The sequence below is a fragment of the Silurus aristotelis genome (genome assembly GCF_946808225.1).
Source record: "Silurus aristotelis genome assembly, chromosome: 20".
Lineage (NCBI taxonomy): Eukaryota > Metazoa > Chordata > Actinopteri > Siluriformes > Siluridae > Silurus > Silurus aristotelis.
The window spans coordinates 3532828-3550723 of record NC_139593.1 but is presented as its reverse complement, the minus strand read 5'-3'; the positions used below and the strand labels follow the sequence as shown (position 1 = coordinate 3550723).

Here is a 17896-nt window from a genome sequence, read left to right as displayed (position 1 = left end):
AACAGGCTCTCATAATTGCTGTCTCAGGAAAAGAAGCCCAAGAGCTAGCTCTGCTGCAGTGGATAAGTTTATTAGACTTACCAACCTCACAGAAAACACAGATTTAAATGAATGTTTCTCACAGTTTAAGTGGCAGACATATTTCAACATACACTGTTAAAAAGAGTCGAACTGAGGCAAATAAACCACGGCTTCTAAAGAACAAGAAGAACTTGCTTGGGCCTTGCTTTGTTTTGATGAGTCCAAATTTTAGATTTTGGTTCTTATAGGTGGTTCCTAAATGTGTGATTCCCACTGTGAAAAAATGTGTGATAGTGTTGAACAGTTGGCAATTTATTCAAACTTATGGTCTTAACCAATATAGCAGAAAAAGCAGACAACAAGCACTCAACACCTCTGGAAACTCAAGATAGTTGGAGGTGACTACCGCAAGAGGATGACTGAGAGAGCATGCAAACCTATCATGAAAGCAAAAGGTGGCCCCTGAAGAATCTAAAACATATTCTTGCTCTTTTTAGCATGCTCTTTTGTGGGTTCTTTCATATTTTGGATGTCTTCGGTATTAATGTACAATGTCAAAAACCAAAAAATAATCAAGGGGACAAACTTAAAACTGGTGTAGACAACAACCAATTACATGAGATGGATAGAGACAAGTGTGGACTATTGCTGCAAGCCAGCATGTGTTCCATGAGCTCTGCCATTTTGACATTCATCAATCTATCTAATATTACTCTTATGAACAACAACAATGATAATAAACAACCAACCTGTTCGTTACATGTGTCCTTCACATCAACCAAAATGGAGTCAGCAACAACCTCTGTAGTTCCTACATGGTAATACGCCAGCAGTCGGAAGGAAGGAAGCATTTGTCTGGTGATAACTATATTTTCAGTTATCACATTATTTTTTACTCTCTTTATCTTCGAAGTGTGCACAATCTGCCCTTTACTTAAGATCTGTAAAAACAACCATGAAGTGGTGATACACATGTTTATAACCCAAAATACAAGACAAAGTATTTTGCAGTAGTTTGAACCAAAACTGCTCATTTAAGAGAAAATATAATTTTTAAAACAACATACCATGTAAGTAATATCTTGAGTTTTATCTTCGGAAGGCGGCTGTATATTTAGCGTGAAACTGCTCGTACTTTCGACATTCACCACTGCTGAAGTTAAGGTGATGTGCAGGTAGTTTTTGGAGCTGGATTTGTAGGCGTAGGCTGTGAACGTGTTAACTGCTTGACTTCCCGCCCTGCCTTTAAGGCTCTCCTCGTTCGTTTGTACCTTTGTTGAAACATAATAATGCTTGAGACTTGGCATACGGCAAAGAAGGAATGTGGTTGATTTTATATAATAATCACTTTTTAGCTGGCAGCTGTACATTTAATATTAGGAGAAATGTCATCAGTAAAACAATTACAATAAATCAAATTCAAGTTCAGGTGTGAGTTCAGAGCGTTAAACACACAGGTATTTTGTGTATGTCAGTTAAACCAGTGTTCTAAATGAATGTGCTGTATATACATATAAACACCTGTAACTATAGTAACATACGATTCAAGTTTCACACAAAGTGAGACAGCGATTGTACACATTTCGTAATGACCTCAAAGAGCTTTTGGAGGATTTTTGTGTGTGTTGTTACTTATATGATCAATACATTGATTTTGATGAATGGTTTGAAGCACAAGGTGCATTTAACAAACTACAGAAGAAAATGTTCAAATGAGAACTAGAATGACAAACAGCACCAGGAATTATAGCACACATTTAATTTTTGAATACATAAATAAATAAAACAAACAGGGGGAATAAGCACTAGTTTAAGTGTTTCAGGAAGAGATTTAAAGCAGGTTTAGATTAAAAAAAAAACCAGAGAAGATGACTGAGGAACTGAAACCTACAGTGATCTTCAGCTCAGAATCTAAGGGTTTGGTGTTTAAGTGGAACGAAGCAAAGCCGTTTAAATCCGTTTTTACAGCTTTGTCTTTGTGAGACACCAGCAAGTCGATGTTTTCTGCTGGTGTCCCATCAGGGTTTGCCACGTACACCTAAAGAAGAAAAAGCACTCAGCTCAGTTATTTAATACAAATATTTGATGTGTTTAAAGTGGGCACTGGAATTTCATTAACTAAACCTAAAACCCACATCAGCTGCAGTAATAGAAATAAAACAATCTCTCTGTTAATTTATCTCTTTCTGCCCCTGCCCCTTTCTCTCATTATGCCTCTCTCTCTCTTTCTTTCTTTCTTTCTTTCTTTCTTTCTTTCTTTCTTTCTTTCTTTCTTTCTTTCTTTCTTTCTTTCTTTCTTCTCTCTCTCTCTCTCTCTCTCTCTCTCTCTCTCTCTCTCTCTCTCTCTCTCTCTCTCTCTCTCTCTCTCTCTCTCTCTCTCTCTGTCAAATTAAAAATTTAAATCCAAGCTGTGCTTTATTGGGATAACTTTTGTAATAATGTTTCCAAAGCACATGAAATAAATGATATTTTACCTGCATTGAGATTGTAATAAGTTTAGATTAGACTAGACTGAAATATAACAAAAAGAATAAATAGTGATAAGAATTTAGAATAAAATAGAATTGATGAGAATAGAATCTTCTTCTTGTTCTTTCAGCTGTTCCCAATAGGGGTCGCAACAATGGATAATCAGTCTCCATACTACTCTGTCCTCTAAATTTGCCTTTTTCAAACGAACTACCTGCAACTTCCTGCAGGCTCCATCCTCAGCATTCTTCTACCAGTATCCCCATGTCCCTCCTCTGCACATGTCCAAACCATCTCAATCTTACACAAACCGATCCTTGTTGCAGTTTCACCTCCAACCTTAAAACAGTCTGTTGTTCCTACTGCACACTTCACTGCTGTCACACTGTCCTCATACATGTCCTGCACCACCCTCACATACTTCTCTGACACACCAGACTTCCTCATACAATACCACAACTCCTCTCTCGGCACCCTGTCGTACGCTTTCTCTAATTCCACAAATACACAATGCAGCTCCTTCTGACCTTCTCTATTCTTCTTTATCAACATTCTCGAAGCAAATAATTCGCCTGTGGTGCTCTTCCTCGGCATGAAACCATACTGCTGCTCACAGATGGTCACCTCTTCTCTCAGCCTGGCTTCCACTACTCTTTCCCATAACTTCATTGCGCAAGTAGCCTCTTGTGCAGAATAAATAATAAAACGTATATAAAACTTAGTTACAAAATTTTATTCCAACGAAACAATTAACGATTGAGCAGCTCTGATATTTCTTCTTATGTAGCAAAAAGTTAGCCCATAATACTCAAACGACCTGCTCTGACAAATGCTTTGCTAACTGATTGATTTTTGGTCATGTCATTGATGTTTTTGGTGTTAATGTAAGATCATAACATGTTCAATATTAATGTCAAAATACTGCATATTTATATAAAACATGTCTGTTCTCAATTCATTTGTACTTTTATTTTTATTTTTATATTTATATGAACATTAAATGCTGCTTTCCATTTTATGTTTCTTCTACTGTTCAAATTTAATTACAGTTCTATATGTGTGTACATGTATATGGTACCTGCTTTGAGACAATGTCTGTTGTGAAAAGCGCTATACAAATAAATAAATAAAAAAGTACAATAAGCAGAAATCACATTTTTCCCAAATACAGTTTGCTGAAAACTGTATAATACTATAATATTAAATTATATACAGTGAAATACTGTATTTGGTGTAAAAAGTAATATGGTGTAAATATTGATCATGGTTGTAGTCCTATAAAAATATAGTAACATGGCTACCAGGTTGTAGATTTTCAGTATATTGTTAAAAACATTATATAAATATTATGGAACAGAACTGCTATACTACTATACCTTTAAAGTAAATGGCATTCCAGGTTTGAAATATCTGGGGGTTTTGGTGAACTGGATGGTGTATGGTGATGTGACTATATGTATACCCCTCCTTTCAGCTTCCACCATCTCACTGCCTGAAACACACAGTTGCACAGTTGCAATGTTATGGGACATTCTTAAAGACAGTACTTACACACCATTTGCATGCTTTTAACAGGTGCATGCAGATCATTGAAAAGAAAAGATGCAATATACTGATGTACTCTACCCGTTAAAGGTTTGGACACACCATCTCTTTTCTTTATTTTTCATTATTTTTTTTTATTTAAAAACATTCAAATTATGAAATAACACATGGAATTATATAGTAAACAAAACTTTATGAAACAACCCAGTTGTTGCAGTTCAAGTGGCAGACAATTTTTAACATGGAAAATGTTTTCAAGATGGCAAAATAAAAAAAGGGTGTGTTTGAATCTCAATGTATCTGGGTCGTGAAACACCAGCAGTGGACTCGAGGAAGGCTGAATGGACTGATGAATTAAAAGGTTTTTGTACATCATTAAATATGCAAAAGGATGGGTCCTCAGTATGACAACAACTGTCAAGAGGAAGTAGATGGAGTGAAGCTTCTTTGTTGGATCCAGTGTCATTAATATAAAAAATGAGTTGCATTCTGAACCAAAGCTACTACCAAAACAATTTACAGGAGCATGCAGTGCCCTCTGATATACACAAGGGTTCATCCTACTGCAAGATAATGACACAAAACTGACCTGCAGGCTATGTCAATCTACCATAAAAGAAAAGAACAAGATGTTTAGGCTTTAAATCATTCAATGCAGAGTCTCTAGACTTAAAACTCTTTAAGCTTTTTTTGAGATGAACTGGATAAAAGCAAAAGTGTAAGCAAAACAATTAACAAGTAAACATAAGACTGTTCCACAGGAGCTGCTTCGCAAGGCTTTGGAAACGCTTCCATGTTGTCCACGGTGTAGCATCTGGGCAAGGGTCATTTAGACTTCATGTCCCAGGCATTCCTTTTAACCATTGACATCTGCATTTCAATCAAAGGATGAGTACCACGGCTTACACTTTTATTGGGGTTTGCATACCACAGTTTTATACCCCCACCCCGGAAGACACGAAGCAGGACAAACCTTGACCTCTCTGTCTGACTTCACAGGTACCTTCAAACCACAGGTACCCTCAAATTCACTCTCAAAACTTGGCCCAAGTACATTTGATTGTGACACACACACTCTCCCCACACACAGACACACACACACACACACACACACACACACACACACACACACACACACACACACACACACACACACACACACACACACACACACACACACACACACACACACACACACACCACAAGGGAGCATTCCACATTCCATGACTTAAACCTATATCTTGAATGTATTTTCTCATTTAAATAAACCTAGTGTTTAAATCTACCTCAACAATACTTACACTTTAAAGGTTTATTAATGTATCTCTGCCTGTCTTTTCGTTAAAGGCTTGATGTCAAAATTTATATGAAAATTATCTGTTCTTTACTTTCCAAACCATGGTGCATTTTGTATACCAGAATATAACATTGTATTAATTTAAGTTATACCTTAAATACGTGTCCCTGTATATTAATGCACATGCACATTATCAACTTGTGCTGTTAATATCATGAACAGCAGCTACGCTAATTCCTCTCCACTGCTTCTCTTTCTCTCCCCATCCCGAGACACCCTGAGGTTTGGCCAGCTCCAGTCACCTCCCACCTCATGAAGATTATGGACTTTGAAGAAGTAGATGCCGAACTTGCAAACATCCTGAACTATCTAGAGACGTACCAGTGCCATTTGGATCCCACTACATGTGTGGAGTTTGACATTAGACCTCCTGGAGTGTTTAAAGGCTCTGGCATGGAGAAGCTGATGCTGGATCTGTGATGATCACAAATGCTGAGCTTATAAAACTAGGAGCTACTAACCATATAGACTGTATAAGGCTTTTTTTTCATCTTAAATATCAAAATGATCACAAAATTATCCGTTCCTTATTTTCCAAACAAGGGTGCATTTTATATGATCATGAAATGTACCATACTGTCTCAATACACTTTGGATAAAACTTTCAGTTCTCCAAAGCAAGTATAAACCGGTAACCACCCACAAACGCATGAACAAAAAAAGTTTCTCCCTCCGAAAAATTCAGGCCTAGCATTGGCCATTCTACCAAAGATGTAATTCTTGACCTTTAAAATATCCCAAACACCAATAATCGTTGTTTGGAGGCTTGGCCGCTCGGAGGCTCGGACGCTCAGAGGCTCAAGGGCTCAGAACCTCTCTGAAACAGGACGGGACTCAAACCTCTTTTTTGAGATCTTCCAGCAAGCTTTACCTTCAAGAACAACAATTGCTCTGATCTTTAGGAGAACCTGGAAGAACATCTGACTCCCTCCTAACAGACTCTTTAAAAAGATTCCTTTGTCATTCGCATCCGGACTCTTGTGCAACAAGTCAATGCAAGCAACTGTTTTACCAACCAGTCTAAATGCATGATTAAGCTTTTTTTTATCCTTATTTTTAAGGTCATTTTAAAGTTCTTGATGATTATCGTTTAGGTTGTGGTTAATTTTGAAGATTAAGCTTGCCATTCTTTTTCTTTCTTTCTTTTCCTTCTCTTCTTCTTTTAACCTATTCTTAACTTTTTGTTTCTTTTATTTTCATTCATATTTTCTTTCTTTTGTATGTTTGTGTAGTTAGTTCTATGTTGTGTTTTTCATTAAACGCCATATTTGTCATAGGTGATTGTCTCCTTTTTTACATTTTGTAATGTAATGTACAGATTGTCTCCTCCTACATTTTAAAGTTCTTGCAATATTTTATCTGAACTACTGGCTCTATTATTTGTACGGTATAAAGGGGGGGGGGGGTCACATCTTTCTTGGCTAGAGAGTTACCCCTTTTATAGAATTAATAAAAGATTATATTAGATTCGCAGGAAAGCTGCTGTGTTGACTTGACCAGCCCTCAGGCTCGCCCATTTCTTGAGGGGTGTCTGCAGTAGAGGCTCTACATTCTGACTAAGCTATGCTCTCAAGGACTCAAATGGTTTTACAGCTCTCCCCTGTTCTGCTATCCGGGCACCAATTATAAACTAGCCCTGCTTGACCAGCGGTTCTGGCGGCCCACCGCTCGGCCCGACATCCGTGACTTTGTTGCCACCTGTCCCAACTGCACCTAACACAAGATGTCTAAGGGTCACCTAGTAGGGCTACTCCATCCTCTCCCGGTTCCCACACGACCCCGGCCTCACACAGGAATGGATTTCATCACAGGGCTTCCTCCCTTACCCCAGCAGACCGTATCCTTACTATTGTCAACCGTTTCTCCAAGATGCTACACTTTGTCCCATTCGTCAAACTGCCATCCGCCAAGGAAAGCCCAGCTCCTCCATGCCATTTTGTGCAATATTATGTATGACCATGTTTAGGCCCAGTTCACAGCAAACTTTGGAAAGAGTTTGGTCTGTTTCTTGGGATTACAGTGAGCCTACCCTCTGGATTCCACCCAAAGGCCAGTGGCCAGGAAGAGATGAGAACCAGGAATTGTAAACAGGGTCTGCATCCTCTGTGCATACAATGTCTTCACCTGGTCCTCCAAGCTCATCTGGATAGAATACGGTCACACCTTCCTGCCTACCACTGCCAAAGGACTTTTCCTCTTCTAGGCTGCCTACCGGTTAGTAACCCATAATTAAATGATACTGTTCCACGACAAAATCCCATAAATGCTTTGTAGACCATGGCTTCAGCAGCTGGACATTAAACTGAATTGTTTAATAATTGTTTGATTCTGAACTCAGTCACATGCTTCCTTTTTAAAGGGTGTGTAGACTGGTATTAAATAACATCTAGTTTATATTTATTTGTAGATACATTTCATGTTTTTAAATCTAGCGAACTAATTTCTGTTAATTATAACAGTTTTTGAGTCAGAAAAAGTTACAGATTTACCTCTGGCTTTTTTAAAATGCTGACACTGGAGACTCCTTTCATAAATGTTCAATAAATTTACAAGAAATTACACAATTACATATTAATCAACAACAATAGATTTATTTGGAATCTATGTAAAGATTAAAACTGAAGTCAAAGTTGGCAACAACAATGCAATTTACTCACCAGTATTTGTGAGCACACCGACAGATATGTACAGTGTTTCTCCAACCAGTTTAATTATGTCTGGAAAGGTTTTAATGATCTGTTGTCTGGTTAGAGTTGCTGTACCTTCTCCTTTCTTGATCTGCACAGTTCAGGTCAGAAGCACATGTTTTTATATATTGCATTATTACAACATCATCAACAACTGCAGCAATTAGTTACATTACATTTTCATTATTCCTGTGACACATATTTTCTATAGCCCCCCCGTGTGAAATCATTATGAGCAATCTCATATATATATTTGTCAGGGTTTACTGTCAGCTTCTAAAAGCAAAACATTTACATTTGTGGCATCTTGTAGACATTTTATTCAGATCACAGGCATATAATATTGATCTTCACCCTTGTCTTTTGCACACAAAGTTCTCCAGATTATCTGAATGTTTTAATGATATGTTCAGTAGATGATGAGTTATTCAAAGTCTTAATAATTTTATATTAGGACACATTATTCAAAAATCTTTCACAATTTAAACATTCAGTTTTTCACAGATTGGTAAATCTCTGCCCATCTTTACTTCTAAACATTTCTGCCTTTTTAAGATGCTTTTATATACCTAAACATGTTGCTGACCTGTTGCCAGTTAACCTAATTAATTACAGTGTTCTTCCAGGAGCGTCCAATTCTTCTTTAAATTTATATATATATATATATATATATATATATATATATATATATATATATATATATATATATATATATATATATAAAACTACCTAAAGAGAGTACTGTTGGAAACCATTAAACAAAAGTGAAAAATCGCTGAATGTACTAATGAAAGACATTTCATTAGAGATAAAGAATTTTATTAAAGTTAGTAATTTTTTCATTAAAAAAAATTATGTTTTTATAGACTTACATTAACCCTGTCCAGAGAGCTTTGAATACTTGTTTTTTCATTTCCTTGAAACACTCCGAACACAACAAAAGCACTACCTTCAACATTTTCACCAAACAGATACCTTAAAAACAGTGAAGAGTAAAGAAGAATTGTCAAGAACAGATTCATCACCAATGAGGCACATGAACCAAAGCAGTAAAGTTTTAGAATTTGTAACATAGATCTTTTCTTTGCTGCACAAACATGATAAAAAAAAATCTCTTACTTTGCCTTGATCTTGACAGAAAAACTTTCATCAGCAGCATAGAAGAAAGATTTGTCAGTTGTCAAACTCACATCAAAACTGGGCAGCTCTAAAAAATAGTCATTGAAAAAAGATCGATATAATGATCAATACATTTGATCTGAATTTGAGTAATACAAACAGTGTTATCCTGCTATAAGAAAATGTAATTTTCATTATTGATAAAAAAAATTCATAATTATTAACATCATCATCATCGTAATTATTATTTTATTGTTTTAATAATTGTTGTTATTACTATCGTTATTCTTCTTCTACTTCTTCCTATGAATAGTTTGTCAATGGCAGCCCATAGAACTGTCCGATAAAAACTTAAATGTTGGAACAATGATTGAGGAGGGCCTGAGAAACATAAAATTACTTCCATCTAACTGATAGTACCTTATTCAAATATTGTCCAATGCTTCACCATATCTGGCTCACATAATATTCACCTGCATTAACAAAAATGTAGTTTAGCCTAAAAAATGTTATACAGTGGTTCAATGGTTGATACATGCTGGTTTTTGCACCTTTGACTCCTACACTGTTTACATGCTGTCTTTTGCACATCTTCACTTTACGTAGCTTGTGTTGTGTTGTAGCTTTATGTTGTTTAGTGTAGCACCAGAGGTCTGGAGGAACGTTGTTTTGATACTGTGTACCACTGTGAATAGTAGAAGGGACAATAAAAGCCTCTTGACTCTTGAAAAAGGAGGATCTAAGGAACATTCTGACCTGCTTTGGGCTAAGTGCATCGGGGTCAAATTTGGTCTTTATTTTAAAAGTACCTTTATAGTCATAACTTTTGAACCCAATGATGTAGAATTCTTTTTTAAAATTATAACAATGCCTAGCTATTAGACCTTTCCCTAAATTTTTCTTGATTTTGCTAAATTTAGCCAACGACATCAAAGCCACCCTGCCAGTTCTCCTACAAGGTGATGGCAAAATTAAAAAACAAAACAAAAACAGGATTTGATGGTGTATCTCACCGATCTATCTACTTATCATTACAAAACTTGATAGGACCGTATCCTAAGACCATACAATTGAATCTGACTAGAATAGTTGCAGCTGCATTAACAAAGCCACTCTGCTGCACATTTATTCTTTTAGACCTTTCCTCCAGCTGTCAGATAATTCCACCACTGTCCAAGCTCAAAACACACAAACCAAACTACAAGTCACTTTGGATCCCTTTGTTAAAAATCATGTCTTGTAGTTAATGAAGCAACAATTCTAACATATCTGTGAATGTAAAAGTTTTTTGTATTATTATTGTTATAATTTCCTGATCATTATATGTATTATGTTTATTGAAATACTTACTGTATTCTTTGACCTCGAACTCTGCTGTAAAATTCTTATAAGCATTCTCCTTGAAGTGTGCTGCTATTTTCCAGATTCCATTTCTTCCAATCCAAAAACAAGAGTTAGATTAAATATTAACATGTTCATGTAAGATTTATTCTTCATTCATTTATTCTTTAAAGGTTGTTCATTTTGTAATGCAATTCCAGAAAGCAATGTCATGGTAATAATCATATGGCTAAAGACTTATGGCCACTGCTGTTTATTAGAAACAGTTCAACAGCAGAATTAATCAAATATTTTTTTGCATTCAGATCCAAATAAAGACAGATTATCATTTACATAAGAACTCAACACCAACCTGACGGGATTTCCCAGTTTAAATATATCAGTGGCTGCTCCCTTTTTTATACTGATTGATTTTTGTTCAACAATAATCCCTTCCGGAGTCTGCAGACATAAAAATATATTAGACATATTGATTTATATATGTTATTTCCGTAATATTTTATGAAAAAAAAAAATTCGGCCTTATACAAACTTACTGATACTTTCACAACTACAGTATTGTCCATAGGCTTCATGAATGAGTTCATAGCAAATATTCTGTATTTTACTGAAGAAAATGTGAAAAAAAATAAGAATGCAGAAATAAAAGACCACACATTCACATCATATATATATATATATACACACAAAGATTAAAATCATTCTTGATGTAAAATTTACCCAGGACACAATCCTGAAATATTTTAATATTAACTTGGGTCCAGCATAAACACTGCACCACTGTCATTTCTTACAAGTCCAATCTTTCATCAAGTTTTCCAATAACAATAAAATGTTATACTGTTAACCATTTACTACTTGATCATACTGTAGTTTCAGCAGTCTCACTCACCATCGGTATCTGGAGTATATAACGTTTTATCTGTCTGAAGGAACAAATACCCAGGCTGGAATGAGACCATAACAATTTTCTCCAAGGTTTGGCTACCCCAAACTGCTCTCAAATAAACATACTGTTGTTCCTCAGAGTCGGCTTTAAACACAGTGTCTCTAAAAGGAATCTATGGCACAAAGAATTCAGTGTACAATTATTGTGTGCAGAACCTTTTACTTTTATACATTTAATCAGCAGTGTTGCAAATTAGCAAATTCAAGTTTATTGATACATTTGAATTTAGATAAAGAGGAAAATAGATATGAGGCACACACACACACACACACACACACACACACACACACACACACACACACACACATTATATATATATATATATACAGTGAGGAAAATAAGTATTTGAACACCCTGCTATTTTGCAAGTTCTCCCACTTAGAAATCATGGAGGGTCTGAAATTGTCATCGTAGGTGCATGTCCACTGTGAGAGACATAATCTAAAAAAAAAAAAAATTGGAAATCACAATATATGATTTTTAAACTATTTATTTGTATGATACAGCTGCAAATAAGTATTTGAACACCTGTCTATCAGCTAGAATTCTGACCCTCAAAGACCTGTTAGTCTGCCTTTAAAATGTCCACCTCCACTACATTTATTATCCTAAATTAGATGCACCTGTTTGAGGTCGTTAGCTGCATAAAGACACCTGTCCACCCCATACAATCAGTAAGAATCCAACTACTAACATGGCCAAGACCAAAGAGCTGTCCAAAGACACTAGAGACAAAATTGTACACCTCCACAAGGCTGGAAAGGGCTACGGGGAAATTGCCAAGCAGCTTGGTGAAAAAAGGTCCACTGTTGGAGCAATCATTAGAAAATGGAAAAAGCTAAACATGACTGTCAATCTCTCTCGGACTGGGGCTCCATGCAAGATCTCACCTCGTGGGGTCTCAATGATCCTAAGGAAGGTGAGAAATCAGCCCAGAACTACACGGGAGGAGCTGGTCAATGACCTGAAAAGAGCTGGGACCACCGTTTCCAAGGTTACTGTTGGTAATACACTAAGACGTCATGGTTTGAGATCATGCATGGCACGGAAGGTTCCCCTGCTTAAACCAGCACATGTCCAGGCACGTCTTAAGTTTGCCAATGACCATTTGGATGATCCAGAGGAGTCATGGGAGAAAGTCATGTGGTCAGATGAGACCAAAATAGAACTTTTGGGTCATAATTCCACTAAACCTGTTTGGAGGATGAAGAATGAATGAAGAACACCATCCCTACTGTGAAGCATGGGGGTGGTAGCATTATGCTTTGTGGGTGTTTTTCTGCACATGGGACAGGGCGACTGCACTGTATTAAGGAGAGGATGACCGGGGCCATGTATTGCGAGATTTTGGGGAACAACCTCCTTCCCTCAGTTAGAGCATTGAAGATGGGTCGAGGCTGGGTCTTCCAACATGACAATGACCCGAAGCACACAGCCAGGATAACCAAGGAGTGGCTCTGTAAGAAGCACATCAAGGTTCTGGCGTGGCCTAGCCAGTCTCCAGACCTAAACCCAATAGAGAATCTTTGGAGGGAGCTCAAACTCCGTGTTTCTCAGCGACAGGCCAGAAACCTGACTGATCTATAGAAGATCTGTGTGGAGGAGTGGGCCAAAATCCCTCCTGCAGTTTGTGCAAACCTGGTGAAAAACTACAGGAAACATTTGACCTCTGTAATAGCAAACAAAGGCTACTGTACCAAATATTAACATTGACTTTCTCAGGTGTTCAAATACTTATTTGCAGCTGTATCATACAAATAAATAGTTAAAAAATCATACATTGTGATTTCTGGATTATTTTTTTTTCAGATTATGTCTCATACAGTGGACATGCACCTACGATGACAATTTCAGACTCCTCCATGATTTCTAAGTGGGAGAACTTGCAAAATAGCAGGGTGTTCAAATACTTATTTTCCTCACTGTATATATAATATAAAAAAATACCTACTGAATCTTACCTTTATATCAACATTAGCTTGATATTTGTTGTTCAGATTTAGATCGATGGATTTACTGAGGAGGTTAAATTGTTTACTAGGGAAGTTCATTACGTTTATTTGGATGCTTAAACGGTCACTGCCTTCATAGTCCTGCACCTCTACAAACACCTTCTGTTCTGTTCCCACTTTCAGAATCTGGGAAGTTGACATGATGAACCTGAGATGGACATAGACAGGTTATCACATTATATTCCCTATTTATTCTTCTCATTTCTGATTTCTTTGTTTTTTCGCTTTTTATTCCACAATTTTGTTTGCCGTTATGTCGTATTACACGTGGAAAAAAATGATCTGACATTTGTATTGTTTCGATATATATTTTTTTTGTTGCATACTTTGTGATTTTTATCCTGTTATTTTTCAAATAAGACCTCATGCATTACATGAGACAATCTTTAAGTAATATTGCAGTGAACTAATCTCAGCAAATATAATGGCTGATGCACTATTTTTTGCCTCGTCCTGAAGAACACTGCATAAGCATTTCAAATTATTAGGAATAAAAGTAATTCTTCATTGATAAATCACACACGAACATTTGAGCATGAGGCCTAATTGTTTAAAAACAGCTTCTTCTACTTATTTTTTTAACCGTGCATGGACATAAGCTACTGAGATAGAATCCAATTTTTGGACACTTTTTTCCTTCACAATCCTCATAGAATGTCTTTGGGAAGTGATTGTATGCAGCCAGCCATATTGCCTTAACACAAAGAAGTGGTTTAGAGGAAAGGACAGAAAAATCTCATTGATAAAAGGACAGATTTAGTGGTCCATTTTTTGTCATTTTTTCAAAGTAGAAGGTGTCTTAAAATATAATGCCATTTCCAGAGTTCCCTTTCAGGAACTTGAGCTGCGTCAAAACGGTTTGCTTTGTGAACGGCTCTGCATTGCTCACGCTCTAAACAACGTCTGAACCACCAACGGCAAGGCGCGACATCACCAGCGGGTTAAGGTCACCACCAGGAAGATACAAAATGCACATGCAGTGGAGTCGCCGCTAGCTTCTGTTTGTACTGGTAAGCGCTTTGTGTGTTAATCTTTGCAGGCATGAGCTTTAAAAGAAAGCAGAATTTCTGACTGTGTGTTCCTCATTTCAGTTCAGGGGGATTGATACTCACAGCCGTTGTGTCGTTTGTACGTGAATGTGGTGGGGATAAAAGAGTGCGGCTATGAGCCACAGGTGGAAGAGACGCTAGCTGCGTGCCAGTTTGTACATGAGGAGGTGTGGTCCCATATTATTATGATTTGTTGTGTTTTGAGGTATAGTGCTGGTATTGTGGTTAGCTTTAGATTTAATAGACAATACAAAGCAAGACAAAAATAAATGTATAGTTAGTAGACAGTTATTTTTCGGGGCTGTCACAGAAGAAACTTACACCGCACGGTGGTGCACTCCGGCCTATTCTGCTAATACCCAAATGTCCACTATCATCGTTGTTTTTTTTTAAAATGTATTTTGCAGATATTTAATTACAAAGAGTTTCCACAGTATTCAAATCAGGACATCTACAGATCTCACTGTATCATTGCTATAAGATTTAAGTAGTCATGTGTATGAAAATGCTAAAATGTTCAAATCTTTTACAAAGTGTAGAAACTCTCATCGACATTAAGCACCGACACATAAAGACTTTTCAAATGTTGTATATATGTGTAATATCCATCGAGGAAGCTCTTATAATTTGCACTTATTGAAAAGATTCAAAAGCTTCTGATCAATCAGAATCCAGACGTCCCAGGCAATTACATTTACTTCTAGTCATATAAAATATACATTACAGAAGTCAAAAATCAGAACTGTTATGTTTATTGTGAATTGTAGTACTCACAGTGGGTCACATAGTGCGAGCAAAGGAAAAGAGAGCAATGTTGCCGTCAACCACACCACGTCCACAAGCATCCTGCCTGCTGGATTTGAGTCAGTCTGATGAAGTGTGTGTGCAAGAAAATAACTATCCTCTCTCAAATATCTACATGCCCACCCTCTTTTGACGTAAAGATCAATACACTACAGTACTTTGAACTGTGTTTTGAAACTTACACACAAACACACACATGCACACAAATCATACTTTTTGCTTAACCCCCGTAGGGATTTGTTTAATCCGGATAAGAAAAATATGATAAGATAAATCCTGATGCTAAAATAAAAGACAAATAATGAATGTTACATGGTGGGTGAGTCCTCAACGGGACGCAAGAGACTTTCGACCTCATGACCTAGAAAATTAGACATCTTGTCAATCGTTATTTCAATTTTGCTTAAACCACAATATGTATTATTATTATTATTATTATTATTATTATTATTATTATTATTATTATTATTATTATTACTATATTGTATTATTCTTTAGCAGAACAAATATAACGTCAATTTTTGACAGCAAACATCTTTTGTAGACACCAGAACAGTTATGAATTAGAAAAGAATAAAAGAATGCCTACAATGACAATTCAAAATATTATACGGTACACACTGCACGATATCTAACATATAGTTTATAAAGTTACAAATCGGACAAGTGAAGTGAATTATGTTGATTATTTCCTTACATTGGCACCTATAAAGGGTCTGATATTATTGAAATGAATAACATTTGTATATTATTTATAATAATACCATATTATATTGTGTCTCTATGCCACAACTTAAAGGATCTGCTGCTAAAGTCTTGGTGATAGATATCACAGCATGCCATGTTGAATATATCGCAAAGACATTGTGGGCTAAACATATCTACACCTACACAGATTGTGAACTGGATAAATTAATATGTATTGGTATAGGCATAGCGGATCTCCCTCTTGCTCTCCAACTCAACTGTCAATGACCTGTGAAGCCAACGCTATTTATCTAGACTGAGATTCTTGGAAATGACACATTTGGAGTTTGATCTGTTTAATATTTGAAAAACGTATCTGTGTTCAATGTCGGTTTGTTGAGCAAAGTTAAACTTTGTTTATTAAAGCTATTTGCAAGTTTTAGAGAACTGTTTTTACCGTTAATACAGAAAGAATTAGCACAATAAGATATATTTTTTAGCAGGTTTTCCTTATTGGTTTTTTAACTAACAAATCATTGTACATAAAACTAATGTTTGCATCGCATGCATTATCTTTCGCAGATTAGTTTTCCACCATACAGTAAATACTCAATCATTGAATAACTGTTTTATCTTGGTCAAGATGCAACTGCAGTCTGCCTACCTGTATGCTTTTGGAATGAAGATAAAACTTGGAGAACCCCAAAGGAAACACGTGTGAACAAAAGTAGAATATGTAAAACTCCACACAGACAATAAACCAAACTCAAAATTTAACTCAAAACTTGCTCCTACAACTGAGTTTTGATATAAAGTATTATATAATTTACTTGGAAATTATATAAAAAATATATGCAGATTCTAACATTTTGAATGGATTTTTCTTTTTTTTTTAACCTGTTTTGTTTTATGCCTTTTACAGTCATGCACTTGTAAATAGACAAAGAAACAGATGCACAATGAGCTGTGTTCCATTTCAATTTATACAACAATGATTTATGCAAAACAATTGAATGCATCTTCCATACTTTAGCTTTTTTTCCACTTTAGCTTATCTTCAGCAGCTATAGATTTCCAAAAGGTAAATTTACACAAGGAGATAGCAGCAGGCCGGTTGATTTACGGGAACACAAAATGATTAACCCTTTACCAGGCTCATGCTGCAGGATTGTTTTGCTGCACAAGACCTTGCTCTGAGTTAAAAATGTAAAGTTGTACAACTTCATAATACACAAGTCGGCATTTATATAACTACTCACATGAGAGAACCAAAAATGACTTTTCATTTAAGAAATATTTATGGCATTTTATCCAGAGTGACTTCATCATGACAATGATGTAAATAAAGCAGAATGCAATAATTTGCAAATATCATGAATTCATATACTATTCACAACAAAAAACATATCAGATGTTTAAACATTCGGTATAAGTCACGTGCTGTTATCTTTCCCCATTTTTATATTTCTTACTCTTACATTCTACAAATGTACTTTTTTTACGTATAAATGTAACATATTTAATTTTAACATATGTAAAAAAAAATTTAAAGAGTATATTAAATAGTGCACCATTAAAAAGTCTTACTAAAACCTCATTCAGAGAGAGAGAGAGAGAGAGAGAGAGAGAGAGAGAGAGAGAGAGAGAGAGAGAGAGAGAGAGAGAGAAAGGGGGGGGGGGTGTTAGATAGATAAAGAGGCTTTTCTTACAGCCTATTTTTTAAAAGAAACTTTTTTTCTACTGCCGCCTCCTGGTCAGCGTCGATATTGCAGTGAGGACGAAAATTGCCCAAGTATAAATTTCATAAAATAAATAAAGTAAAAATTAATCAAATTAATTAGAACATGTTTTGGTCG

General features: G+C 36.0%; 2 protein-coding genes across 3 annotated transcripts in view; one reads left to right on the top strand and one right to left on the bottom strand.

The window, feature by feature from the left end:
- The window catches only part of LOC310715879 (complement C3-like), a 113785-nt gene that overhangs the window by 25219 nt on the left and 70670 nt on the right, over window positions 1-17896 (bottom strand). Inside the window, exons 1-13 of one of the 2 annotated variants that reach the window (XR_014530428.1) lie at window positions 15324-15473; window positions 13450-13648; window positions 11432-11600; window positions 11076-11146; window positions 10892-10980; window positions 10549-10631; window positions 9199-9286; window positions 8952-9054; window positions 8050-8170; window positions 3867-3982; window positions 1913-2059; window positions 1089-1292; window positions 771-962 (exon numbers count right to left, since the gene is read on the bottom strand). The exons of the other annotated variant lie outside the window; for it this stretch is intronic. The gene's annotated coding sequence lies outside the window, so the exon portion shown is untranslated. Of the gene's footprint in view, window positions 1-770; window positions 963-1088; window positions 1293-1912; window positions 2060-3866; window positions 3983-8049; window positions 8171-8951; window positions 9055-9198; window positions 9287-10548; window positions 10632-10891; window positions 10981-11075; window positions 11147-11431; window positions 11601-13449; window positions 13649-15323; window positions 15474-17896 lie in introns of those variants that run through there. 2 annotated transcript variants of the gene reach the window in all.
- The window catches only part of LOC310715901 (uncharacterized protein), a 90470-nt gene that overhangs the window by 52970 nt on the left and 19604 nt on the right, over window positions 1-17896 (top strand). The gene's annotated exons all lie outside the window — the stretch shown is intronic.